The sequence below is a fragment of the Canis lupus genome, chromosome 21 (genome assembly GCF_003254725.2).
Source record: "Canis lupus dingo isolate Sandy chromosome 21, ASM325472v2, whole genome shotgun sequence".
NCBI classification, from domain to species: domain Eukaryota; kingdom Metazoa; phylum Chordata; class Mammalia; order Carnivora; family Canidae; genus Canis; species Canis lupus.
Window position 1 is genome coordinate 8,887,880 of NC_064263.1, and position 14,245 is coordinate 8,902,124.

Below are 14,245 nucleotides of genomic sequence, written 5' to 3' on the forward strand. Positions count from 1 at the left end.
TATTTACTCTCACAGCCCTCCAAACAATTGCTAACCTAACCTCGAAATGCAAAACATCTTTGTGCCACTTCTCTTCAATGATTACATATGATGAAACGAGATCAGAAGACTAAACAGAAGAACATTGCATTAGCCTGAACAAAAAGTGGTAGGAGCTTGAAACAAGGCCGGTGGAGTAAGGACACAGAGGAAGGGAGAGATCAGACAGGCTTTGAAAACAAAAATCCAAAGGACTGTATGGATTTAATATTAAATGGTAGGGAAGGAGAATAAGAGATGGATCATGAATGTCTCTCAGTTACCTATCTAGAATTCTTGCCACACAGAGCAGATAATTTTTAAACTTTCCTTTCTTTGTATGATAAAATCATTTTCAATAATGATCATGTAATAATTGATACATCATTACTTTCTTGATTTGTACTTTGAAAACAATACACAAAAGAAGAATGCATTTAAATTTTAAAGTCATTATTCAAATTCATCAAGATATTTTATATATATTTGCTAAATATTTATTGTTTGTGCTTTCCAAACAAAAATATTGTATCACCCAGTTCGTATTTATTTCAATATTTTAAATTTTTAACACAAATGACAACTCCAAGTGGTCATTTCATTCTAATGAAAGACCTGAAGCCTCAAGTTCTCTTGCTTTATTTTTTCAATCAATGTGCTACTTTTATCTATTGTTTTAATGCAAGAATATGTGTTATCATTGGAAAATGGGGATATACACTATACCTAAAATAATCTTGAATGCTTCTGAACCATTTCAACAATGGCCTATGGAAAGAGCCCAAATGTCCATTGACTGATGAATACAAGGAAGATGTGATATATATATATATATTATATATATATTCATTTATACAAATATATGATGATGATATATATCACATCTTCATATATATATATATATATATAATGGAATATTACTCAGCCATCGAAAAATAAAATCTTGCCATCTACAATGACATGGTTGGAGTTAGAAAGTATTATGCTAAGTGAAATAGCTCAGAGAAGGACATGCCATATGATTTCATTCAAAGTTACTTTTTAAAGAAACAGGTGTAGGGATGCCTGGGTGGCTCAGCAGTTGAGTGTCCGCCTTGCCTTTGGCTCAGGTCGTGATCCTGGAGTCCCGGGATTGAGTGCCACGTCAGGCTCCCTGCATGGAGCCTGCTTCTCCTTCTGCCTGTGTCTCTGCCTCTCTCTCTGTGTATCTCTCAAGAATAAATAAATAAAATCTTTAAAAAAAGAAACAGGTGTAGGTATCTGCGTATGTTGAGAGTTAACTATGTAACTAGATTCTCAGGTTAATTTCCATGAAGAATAAAATATTTATTATAGTATGTCATAAAATAGGCTAATTTGAAACTTGTGCATATATTATTAAAACTCAAGAATAAGCATGACAATTATTTAGAACTTAGAAAATTTTTTTGAAGGAGGAGAATTTTATCACTGGCATTATTTAGACTTGCCACAACATGGGGATTAAAAAAAAATCAATGTTTAGTCCAGTGTACTATTTTGCTTAAATTCTCTCCATATAATGCACCCCATAATTGACTATACCTGAGACGGATAGTTCTCACTATATCACACTGCCCTTGATCCACCCTGTTCTCAGGTATTTGACTCAGAAAAAAAAAATCCTGTTATGTTGCCTGTTATGGTCAAATTTCATATTGAAGTTCTAACCCTATGTATCTGAGAATATGACTACATAGGGTCTTTAAAGAGGTTATTAAGTTAAAAGGAGGGCATTGGGATGGTCCCAAATCCAATATAACTTGTATCCTCATATGAAGAGTTCATTAGAACAGACACCCATAGAGGGAAGATGGTATGAAGTCACCAGAGAAAGATGGCCATTTATGAGCCAGGGAGAGAGACCTCCAAGGAAATCAAACTTTTCAACACCTTGATTTTGGACTTCTAGCCTCCCAAACTGTGAGGAAATCAATTTCTGTTGTTTAAGCCACACAGATTGTGGTACTTTGTTATGGAAGCTCTAGAAAACTATTATATTGCCTGACTTATAGGGAGAAGTTTTATTAGAAACCTAATGGAAAGAATAGCTATTAACTCTTTTTTAAATGTTTGGAAAAATTTACCTGTGAAACCATTTGGTTCTGGACTTTGATTTTTTGGTAGTTTTTTAAAATTATTGATTTAATTTCATAACTAGTAATAGATCTGTTCAGATTTCCTATTTCTTCCTGATTCAGTTTTGGAAGATCGTGTATTTCTAGGAATATTTCCATTTATTTTAGTTGTCCAATTTGTTGCCACATAATTTTTCATAGTATTCTCTTATAACCCTTTGTATTTCTGTGGTGTCAGTTTTGGCTTTTCTTTTCTTTTTTTTTTTTAAGATTTTATTTATTTATTCATGACAGACACACAGAGAGAGAGAGAGAGAGAGAGAGGCAGAGACACAGGCAGAGGGAGAAGCACGTTCCATGCAGGGAGCCCCATGTGGGACTTGATCCCGGGTCTCCAGGATCCGGCCCTGGGCTGAAGGCGGCACTAAACCGATGAGCCACCTGGGCTGCCCAGTTTTGGCTTTTCATCTCTTGTTTCTGATTTTATTTTTTGGAGGTCCTTTCTCTCTTTTTTCTTGCTGAGTCTGGCTAAAGGTTTGCATTCTCTGGGACAACTCAGAAATTTCAGAACTGAATTTGGAAAATGACAATGAGCCAGATAAATATATTTGCACATCATCAGCATTTCGGTGGTAGTTGAAGCCATGAGAATAGATGAAATTATCCAGAAAGGAACATGTAGTAAGGGAAAGAAGGCCAAGGATGGGTGCTTGGGGACACCCCACAAATCTGAATAAATGTGTGTGTTTTCTTACAGATATACTTGGACATACTAGCTGGGGTTATTTACCAGAGAGAGGTCATTCAGAGAGGGACTAAATTTTGGAGAGAAAATCATCTGTAAATGAAAATTGTTCCTGTGATAATCCTCAAAATGAACAATTTTCTCATCTGAGGCTAGCTATCTCTGTGATCTACCTGAAAAATATCTGGCTTAAAAAACTGGATAGGAAGAAAGTGTGAACTGTTTCTTTCAAAGGAAATATCACTGGCAAAATTAAGTGACTGTTGAATAAAAAGGCAAACTGAAAATTTAGGTTTCTAAAACCTAAGGTCTTTACGTGCTGGAAGGGCCATGCTTTGAATATCTCAGAATGGTGTAATTGTCATTGGTAAGCCAAGAAATAGGAATATCTATGAAAAGCTAGTTTGAAAAAAAGAATAGACCACATCAAGGCTTTAGTGAGAAAGAATAAAATGTCACTGATGCTTGAAATAAAAAATATCACAGGCCTTTTTCAACTTCAAAGTCAGCCCACGTTGTATGTGTGCATGGATGGGTGTGTGCATGTGTGGAAGAGCATGCACAGATTTAATGTCAGATTTCAGTGTATCTTCCAACTAGAAAATAATTATTTTATTTAATAAAGCTTAATGTGTTTTTTTATCTCATTTGTATTAGATATATTTATATATTCATCTCTTTAAAATAAGTCTTTTCTTTTTTAAAATTTTTATTTATTTTTATTTTTCAACAGTCTTTTCTTATAAGCAAAAAGTGAGTATGTTGAAAAATTTGAGGGTAAGGCTGACCTCATTCAAGCTTTAGGTAAGGGCTCAAATGGTAGGAACAGGAATCAATTAGTCTCTTGCTCCATCTCTCAGGCCTGTTTCCTCTGTGTATGCTTACTTCCCTAGCAAGATTTCTATAATGGAGGCAAGATACTACAAGTAGTCCCAGTATTCTGCTCAAGTTCAAATGTCCAAGCAAAATCCTCATTGTATCTCAAAGGATCTGATGCAATATATGCCCATTAATGAACCAGAATTGCCTGGAAGTCACATACTGTGCTGATTTTTGTACGCCTGATTCATGTGTTCTGCTTTGATTTGGTTTGGATCCCATATTGTCTATAAAGTCAAGAAGGGTATATCTGCAGATATCTGATACCAGATGAAGAGTGCATGAGTGTTGGATGGCTTAAAAAATATACACACATGCATACGCACAATGTGTTTATATATACATATATAATTATAAGAAAATACAATGCAAGCTAAAGAAAGAAAACTTTAAGGTGTTCCTAATGCCATTTTATTTGTGTATGTGAGAGGAACAAGTCAAAGGGGAAAAAGACAAATGATTGAGCATATTACTGTTTTAATATTGCTCATTGAGCGCTCCAGGAAGATAGTTTTCAACAGAATGTTATGGGACTAAATAATTATTCAGGGTTATTTTTGTGGGAGAATATTTTAAAATGCTGTTCGGGAGCCTCTTATTTTGAACCAGCCAGCTGATATGTGTGAAATCCTATTTGTATTTATATAGAAATTTTAATTAACTAGAAGTTTTAACAACTTCAATTTAAGTAATTAAGTTTAGTTTTAGATAAGGGTGGTTGATTGGGGTTAGGGATAATGTATTTTCCAGAAATGTGTGTGTGTGTGTGTGTGTGTGTGTGTGTAGCTTAACCTAAGGCCACTGGGTGATACCATATCTAACAACCACAGAACTGTTTTATGTTTCATGAGGGCAGTTACTCATGTGAGGAAAGCTCCTTATATACTTTCAGATATTTGAGGAACTACCCTTGATGTACCCATGTGGGATGATTCCTCCTACAAATGCACTGGCATTAAAGAAAATGGGAAAAATTGCATTCAGTGTTCATTACTTTTCTTCTGGATGTCTCTATACCTCCCATATTTCCCATTATCCAATGTATTTAATACCTTCTCCCTTCTGTCTCTGCCTTGCAGTGTTCCTTCTTCCCCTGCCTCTAGATTCTCCACACCTTCACTGACTATAACCCACTCATGGTGTGTGCCACAATATCCACCTGCTGAAAGGGGCATCAGAGGTCTGTTTAGCCCTTCATTTTATGTTCTCTAAGTTGAACAAGAGGCAAAGCACCTGAGACTGCCCTGGCGCTCTCACCAGTTAGTGTGTGATCTGTGACCAGAGTCCAGGGCTCTTTTTGCTAAGCCCCTCTGAGGCAAGTGCTCTCTCATCTTGCCCACCTCATCTGAACTGTAGCCCACATACATGTACCCTCTGAGCTCCATCTTTCTCTGCCTTTTCCATGATTTTATCTACCTCTCTGCCTTTCCTCCCAGTAGTGGACTTTCTGTTGTGGTCACAGCTCTACCTAACTTTGTTTTCTTCCTATCACTCCACTAGTGTGTGGTACAGTAGTGATGGTGGGGCAAGTGGTAGTACAAAATTCAAATAGCATATATTGAGTCCTCACAATATGCCATTTATTAAACATTTTATATCTCTTACCTCATTTAATTTTCAGACACTCTATGAAGTACCTATTATTGTTTATTTTATAAATGAGATTTTGGGAAGCAAAGTAACCTGTCTGAGGTCATGTTAGTAATTAATGGAAATATAATTTGAACCCAGTCCATCTGATTCCAGAGTTAGAGCGTTTCTATCCAATGCTATCTTGCCTCTCATACAGATGGTCCTATACTTTAAACCATAGCATAGTGTGGCTGGCAGGATTAGAGGGTCTACATAACAAATGAATGTGTACCTTGAAATGGGTACCCACATGAACTATGCAATACTTCCCTCTCATTTTTCAATCCTAGCCCCAATTGGACTATTCAGCTCCCTTTCAACCTCAACATTGAAATAGGGGAAGAAAGGAAAGTATGCAGATGACAATGGTGAAGGCAAAGGGAAATAGGGGGCAAGAGTCATTGAGGTGGAGGAAGGAGTGGCCAGGTGGGAAGTAGCATGGTTATAGCGAGAAACAAAAATTTGAATCTGATTCTCCTTGCCTTTCTGATGCAAACGATTATCCCTGTGCCATGTCATCCACCTTCTTGTGTCATCTGTTTTCTTACCACTCTGTAGGATCTTAATAACGTAATAAAATAAAATCCACTTGTCCAACGTAAAACATGGCTTATATGGACAAAAATCTGAGTCATCGTAAAAGCTTACCAAATCCCTCTAGCAGATACTGCAGGCAGCTGGCAGTCAAGATAGAAGGACCCTGAAGTGCAGCTAAGTTCAGGTCAATAGGAAGTATTTGTAGCTTGAACTTACGAGTTACAGTAAAGAGGAAATATGCCGGCTGTAAGCAGCAGAAGCATGTAATAACCCAGTCCCAATACATTTCAAAGTTGTTTTTATTGAACTGCAGCCATCTATCTAATTTGCTCTCCAGGGCATTCTTGGAGAGTGGTTTTATGATATATATTTTTAAAAAGCTGACTGTTTTCAATAGTTTAGATTTAATTTTTTTCTCAGTCTATTAGGTGTCATTAAGTCATGGCATTTTTAAGCTGTAATAGACAAATGCCTTCAGTAGGCAAATTAAAAATGGAAGATTTAATAAGTGAAAACAGTGTGATTCAGAGTAGGAGCGAACCAGTTTTGTATTAGATGGAGGAGACAAAAGATATCAGGAAATTCATGAGAGCTAGAAATCTTGAAGACTACACAAAGGAAAAAAGAAAGGTGAGAGAGTTTCAGCAAACTTTTTAAATTAAATTATAGTTACCCCACACAAGGCAGTTCTTTTTGGTGAAGCTGGAAAAAAAAAAAAAAGAGAGAGAGAGAGAGAGAGAAAGAGCAGCTCAGGAAAAAGAGAATTTGGGCAAAGAAACGTCTGAGATCCACACTCCTTCCCCTGTTTTGTTCTTGAGCTGTGACCATTTGCTCAGGATGCACTGATGGAGCACTTTTACACAGTTGAATAAACTCGGTGCTGTGCTTTGAGGTCATAGGCTTGACCCCTGAACAGTTTTGTAAAAAAGCAGTGTAGAGCTGTGGTGACCAAAGGTCTCTAAGCTCTGCTGCTTATTAGCCAAGTTATCTAGCCCCTTGGTCCTCAGTTTCCTCATTTGAAAAAAAAAAAAAAAGGATAATCCTAATACTCATCTTAAGCTCCATACCTAGAAAGGCAATCTGGTACTTATCCATGGCTCAAAAATATAAATAGTTATATACAAAGATTATCACTTGAGTATATTTTTACATGTTCACAGCATGCTCATTCTTTCAGCAGCATAGAAGGACAAATGAGCCTATCAGCCAGCATCCTTCCAAGAATGAGGCACCACTGGAGGGCACACAGCATTGCTTACATGTCTTTGAACCATAACATGGTCACAAAATTGACTTCTTGGCACGTTTTGTGAGTGTTGCCTACGCAGAACATCTATATAGCTTGTTTCAGCTTTACCTATTTTGTGAAGCTTAAGTGAAATGAGGATTCTTTTTTTTAGAGCAACAGAATCTAATTCCAAAACTTTAAGTAACATTTAACAAAATGCTGGCTTCAATCCACTAAATTGATTTTTAAGTCCCACTAATGGGTCATGACCCATTGTTTAAAGTCCTGATACTGATAATAATATCCAATTTCTCAAGGAAAACCCAGCCTGTGTGCACACAGCAGGTTTTGTAGTTACTTTTCTGGTATAAAAAGGCTTTGATGATTTCTGAGCAGAACATAGTGATCCAAAAGCATAGGATTTAGCCCATGTGGCTATTCTGCATGTGCTTTTTGCTCATAAAAGAATACTGGCCTTTTAAGTATTCTGGCTTCAGAGACCTTCTGGGAGACTGACCTCTCAGATGGTAAATGGCTAGCTACCTTACAAAGGGAAAAGTAGGAAAACAGGAGTTGTTTGGGCTTGCTTCCTCCCATGGCTGGCTGAAATTCTGGCCTGGAAGAATGGGCTGGTTGAGGGAGTGAGGTGGCCGTATGGAGAGGAATCCGAGAGAATGGCTGAAGTGGTTGGGAAATAAATTAAGAGAGCTCCAAGGCCTGGTTACTTCAATTATTTGTAGTTAAAGCATCATTATGAGCAATTAATGAGCAGCCATATGGCACATCTCTAAGTCTAAGCAATAATTAAATATTATTCAGTAAGGCTGCTCACTTCACATCCAGGTGGTTGTAAGCAATATAATCCCATTTGGTCCACGTTAAAGAGTTAAACATCAAAACAAAAAGTAACCACTTTCCCTAGCACATGCACACACACTCCCCTCCCTTCAACAATGTCCTGGATTACTACATCTATTGGATAGAGTTTTGAGACTGATAGTTTGTGACAAAACTAATATTTCTATTAGGGATCCTTGATGCAAGTTGCAAATGTGAATTCTGGCTAGTTTAAGCCATGAAGGTGTCATTAGAAGTATGTGATGATGGTTGACAAATAAAGCAAAGGCAATAAAAAAAAAAAAAGATAGCTATCAGGAAGGGCAAGGTCCAGAGCCGTTCTAAGAGTCCCTCTAGATGAAGAAGCCACACACACACACACACACAGGATCATAAAAACCTGTGCATTTGTAAGTGGATTGAAAAAAATGGTAAAAAATCAATACAATTAAACTTATATTTAGGGGCACCTGAGTTGCTCAGTCAATTAAGCATGCAACTCTTGATTTTGGCTCAGGTCATGATGTCAGTGTCGTGAGATTGAGCCCTGTGCCCAGCTCTGTGCTCAGTGTCCTGAGTCTGCTTGTCCCTCTCCCTCTGCTCCTCCCCTGGCCCCACTCACACACTCTCTCAAATAAATAAATGAATAAAATCATTCAAAAATTCAACTTATATTTAATTGAGTGCCAACTTTATTTCAAAGATGGTTCTAGAGGTTTGTGATACATCAGTAAGCAAAATAGACAATGTTCTCTGCCATCACAGGGCTCACATTCAATGTTTTATATGTCCATCCTAAATTCTGGTCTTAAGCAATGTTGATCATGGGTGGTAAACTTCTTTTGATAACATTCTTTTGGCCAGATATTACTTAAATTTAATATTATTTACCTTTTGGTTAATAAAACGAATATCTGATTCAGAGGTATATATGTATTTTTCAGTTTTAGGAGGAGACAGACTAACAAACTAACAAACCATCCTACTATTGAAAAATACACAATAAACATGTGACTTGTACATATTATATATATATTTGTATTTGGTACACTTGTATTTGGCTAAATGTTACATAAAAATAACTAAGTAAACTGTGATCCTAACCACTACTCAGTTTATAATCTAAGTTTGAAATGCTGCAAAGGAGTTCCGTTTGCTTAAAACTACTGTCTGTACCTAACATAACACTTTTTGGAAACATTATTATATGAACTAAAGGAACTCCCTAAAGTACTTAGAAAATTGTACACTTAGTGTAACAATGACCAGAGCATACCCCAAAGCTTCCAAATCCAAGGTACCTGAACAGAGGGTCTCCACAAGTGCTTTGGGGAAACTAAAAACAAAACAAAACAAAACAAAACAGCAAAACAAAAACAATATTATTGGTTTGAAACTTCAAAATTCAAGAGGGAAATATAATGTAAAGGGTTAACTTTCCTGTGAAAATTCTTCATGAAAATCGAAACAAGTGATACAGTAATGAAATAACACAAGTTAACATAAGGCAACTTTTGAATTCATAATAGGTAGCTCTAGTATGATAAAAATGATATTACAAATATTGGATTCACTTTAAATGGAAGAATTCTTTCTCTTCCAGTGAGTCACCAAAGACTTGTTAATTTGCAGGACAATTGTTATGCTTTAGAAATTTTATTTTGTGTCTCCCTCTTTCCCACTTGCCCCTGTGAAGAGCTGAATATAGGAAGAAAACGAGAAAGCATTCTACATTTGGAAGCTTCTTTTGTTTCCCTTCTGGCTTTAACAGAAAAGGGATTCTCTGCTTCATAATGCATACACACAGCTGCGCACCGCGATGGCCGCGTACCACTGCTGCTGCTAATGGCACAGTGCATGGCTCCTGCTGTTGAGCCGCAGGAAGAGCTCTTTAACGAACCAGACATAGCCAGAGTCCATGCTGTTTTTACCTAGGCCAGAAGCATTGTTTAATACAACCTTGGGATTTAGTTGCCTCTGGAAATATGGCAGGATTTCTCTTAGTCAAAGGCAAATGGTGATGAATGTCATAATTAAACACTGAAGTATATCACAGTGGACTTATCAATGAACAACCTACTTTTTTGTCTTAATTACATAGGATGGTGGGCGAATATCTCTTCAGAAATGGAAACATACCTCCCAGCCACCTTGATTTTTGTGAGTCTCTTACTTTGGCTGTCTAATAAGGATCTGTGGGTAAGTGGAGTATAGGCTGTGAATCATTCCAAAGCCTGAGCAGCCATAATGACCACCACTGGCTCTGTCCGTCCCATTCACCTGGGAAGTCGTCCAGTGAGTTCAGAGACAAACAGAAAGTAGAGGATTATGTTTTATATTATGTTACATTTTTTTTCCTATTACTTCTAAACTGGTCCTCAGACTATAAATTTCCTTTCCAAGAGTGGCATTCCTTTTAACAAATTTGCAGCAGGAGGAACAGGCTCGAAATAATAAGCACATTCCCTTCCTGTCTTATGTAAATGATACTTTGATGCTAATTGTCTGCTCATGAGAAATGATTTGAGATCAGATGTAGAAAGGAGTGTGCTTCTGGAGTTAGAGCTAAAGCCTCAGAGTAAGTGAGACTGGTATTTTAACTAGAGAGCCCCTGATGCACTAGCTGTCATTGACCAAGTCACTTCTGCATTTCTGTTTTTTTAAAGGAGTTCTTACCTATAAACCCTAGAGATCACTTCGCTTGGCATTTTGTAGCTGTGCTGCGGGGGTTTATTTGTGTGAGGTTTTATTGAGTTAAGAATTTGAAAACATAAGGTGCTTCCTTGAACTGGGAAAGTGAAAAGGACATAACAAAAGCATGGGATCACTAGTCAAAAAGGTCTCAGTTTAAGCTTGGGTTTACTTGCTGATAATTATCTTGGAAATTATTTAATTTCTTTACAATTAATTTTTCTCAAAAATGATCATACTAAAAAGAGTTTTGGGAATTAATAGTATATTGTGATGTAGAATGTATTGCTTATGTTGGAAATGTAATCTCTGCAAATAATTAGCTGGGTGACTAGTTACCTAATATCCTAAACCTGTTTCTTCTTAGGTAAAATGATACTTAGCTTTAGGATTATTTTGAAGTAGTAAGTGAGATAATCCATATAAAATATTAGGATAGTGTTCCACACATAACTGTTGTTGTTGCTAACATCATTATTATTGTGATTATTATCTGAAAATCAAATGAAACAATAGCTAAACAGCATCCTGTAAAGTTCTTTATGCATTATAATTACTGGGTAGCAACTTGATATTGTTCAATAATTTAATCCATTGTAATTTGAGCCTTTAAAAACCTGCAAAAAAGGTAAAATTTCAATTTTTTAAATATTATTTATTTGAGAGTGAGAGAGAGAGAGAGAGAGAGAGACAGCGAGCAGGGGGGAGGGGCAGAGTGAGGGAGAGAGAGTCCCCAGGTAGATTCTGTGCTAAGTGCAGAGCCTGTCATGGGGCTTGATTTCATGACCCTGAGATATGACCTGAGCTGAAACCAAGAGTCTGTTGCTTAACCTAATAAACCACTCCAGAAACCCTGCTAAAATTTCAATTTTTAGTGAATAGGCCTCCACACATAATTGCCAGGGGTATATTTTTACTCATCACTTTTATGAAACTTATTTCATGAGCACACCATTTTCCAAGTATTTGGCTTATGCTTAGAGAAATCTTATTATTTTCCAGATAATGCCCAAATAGAATTTTACACAGGTGAAACAACCAATCTCTCTTTTATTTAGTAGGCAAAGTTACAAAAGTTACAATTTATACTGTAAACCCATGTCCTCATTAACCAAATCAAATACAGTGACATGTCACTGCAGAGCAATTTGGGATAATAAAAGTTCTGATGTAACTGAAATTTTACCATTTGACCAAATGTTTTCAACCATTTTTGGAAGACATTTTTCTTTTTTTTAAGGTTTTATTTATTTATTCATGAGAGACAGAGAGAGAGAGAGAGAGAGAGAGAGAGAGAGAGGGAGAGAGGCAGAGACACAGGCAGGGGAAGAAGCAGAATCCATGCAGGGAGCCCAATGTGGGACTCGATCCCTGGACTCCAGGATCATGCCCTGGGCCGAAGGCAGATGCTACACCCCTGAGCCACCCAGGCGTCCCTGGAAGACATTTTTCTATACTGTTTAACTTCATGTTTTCTTAAAAGTATAGATCATAATGTGACATTTTTTCACTGACTCAAAATGAGCATTACAGCAATCAGTAATTGCATCAAGTTCTAATTGGATAAGTTTTGTTCTCTTTCTCATTTGTAGCTGTCCTGTTATTTGTAGGGTCTGGCTGCTTGCCTCATGTAGCAATCTGCCTTCTAATGCATGATTCCTAATCTGCGCAACTGTGAGAATTCAGGTGATTGAGACATGTAGGCTTGTGTGTAAATGGAAAGAATATTCTCTTGTTCCACAAAATACTAAAATTTTGTACAAAGGATTTAAGCAGTTATTTCAGGATTTAAGGAGTTTCTTTTATTTTCCAGTTCCCAAAGGATCTAATAATGATTGATGTGTCCAGACAAAAAGAATAATTTGCTGGTATATAAGGAACTAAGTTACAAAAGACTTAAGGATACAGGTACTCTCTATTAATGAAAGTAATTATCAACTTCCTAATTATCTATAGTTGGTAAGATTTTATGAATTCTCCTAACACAATAATAGTAATATCTAATATTAGCAAATGGTCACTGTGTACTTTAAAAAAGACTTTCTGTATTTATTTGTTTATTTTATTTAACTAATGCTTACATAAAGCTTGTTTATAGACCAGATACTCTACTGAACTATATACCAATATTAACTTATTAAATCCAATGAATATTTACATGCATATACTCATTCACTTCTCAAAACTGTTATTTTTTACAAAAAAAATTATTTTATATGAAATTATCTATGTAAATAAATACATATGTAATTTATGTATTTATTTGTTTTCTGTTTTGAACAGGAACATAGGATTTATTGAATGCTGCAATTTGACTTGCTGTGTGTACAAACATCATTACTGGAATAATGAAAAATCATACCTATCACTTTGTCAAGTAAAATTAAGGTTAGCAACATGAGTAGTCAGGGAAATATGTTCCAAGTTTAATGGCTCCTCCCATCACCACCTAACTCTTCTGGCAAGTTTTGTAAGCAGAGGTTTACACCCTCTGAATCAGGACACATTGTTTCATGGTCTCAAATAAAAGTTGTATCGCTAGTAATCTGTTGCTAATAATTATAGAAATTGATGTGCATTTCAAAGAAATCAGAGCATTTTTTAAAAAGATTTTATTTATTTATTCATGAGATACACAGAGAAAGGGAGAGAGAGGCAGAGACACAGGCAGAGGGAAAAGCAGGCTCCACGCAGGGAGCTCGATGTAGGACTCGATCCCAGGACTCCAGGATCATACCCTGGGCCAAAGGCAGGCGCCAAACCGCTAAGCCACCCAGGGATCCTGAAATTAGAGAAGTTTTAAGTTTATCCCTCCTGTGTCACTCTTGTTCCCAATTTACAGGCTTTTCTTTTTTTTAATTTTAATTCTAGTATAGTTAACATAGTGTTATATTCATTCCAGGTGTACTATATAATAATTCAACAATTTCATATATTACCTAGTGCTCATCAATATAAGTGTAGTCTTAATCTCCTTCACCTATGTCACTCATCCTCCCAACTCCCCTTTGGTAACCATCTGTTTGTTCTCTATAGTTAAGATCTGATTTTTGGTTTCTCTCTCCTCCCCCCCCCCTTTGTTCATTTGTTTTGTTTCTTAAATTAAACATATGAGTGAAATCTTATGGTATTTATCTTTCCCTGACTAGCTTATTTCACTTAGCATCATACTCTCTAGATTCAACCATGTTGTTGCAAGTGGCAAGATTTCATTCTTTTTTGTGGCTAATATTTCATTGCATGTGTGTCTGTGCACATGTGTGTGTATGTATTACATCTTTTTTATCTATTCTTAAGTCAATAAACACTTGGGCTCTTTCCATAATTTGGCTATTATAAATAATTCTGCTATAAACATAGGGGCACATGTATCCCTTCAAATTAGTGTTTTTGTATTCTTTGCGTAAATACTTAGTAGTGAAATTACTGGATCACAGGTTAGTTTTTTTGTTTTGTTTTGTTTTTTAATTTTTTGAGGAACCTCCATACTGTTTTCCACAGTGGCTGCCCCAGTTTGCATTCCCACCAACAATACAGGAACATTCCTTTTTCTCCACATTCTCAACAACACTTGTTTCTTGT

The 14,245-nt window shown here is 36.4% G+C and overlaps 1 long non-coding RNA gene across 1 annotated transcript in view; it reads left to right on the forward strand.

Annotated features, from left to right (window-relative positions):
• LOC112641964 (uncharacterized) overlaps positions 1-10,165 on the forward strand; it is a 34,048-nt gene extending 23,883 nt beyond the window's left edge. Inside the window, exon 4 of the long non-coding RNA XR_003124906.3 lies at positions 10,074-10,165. This is a non-coding gene — a long non-coding RNA (uncharacterized LOC112641964). The remainder of the gene's footprint in view (positions 1-10,073) is intronic.
• Positions 10,166-14,245: the final 4,080 nt, after the last annotated feature.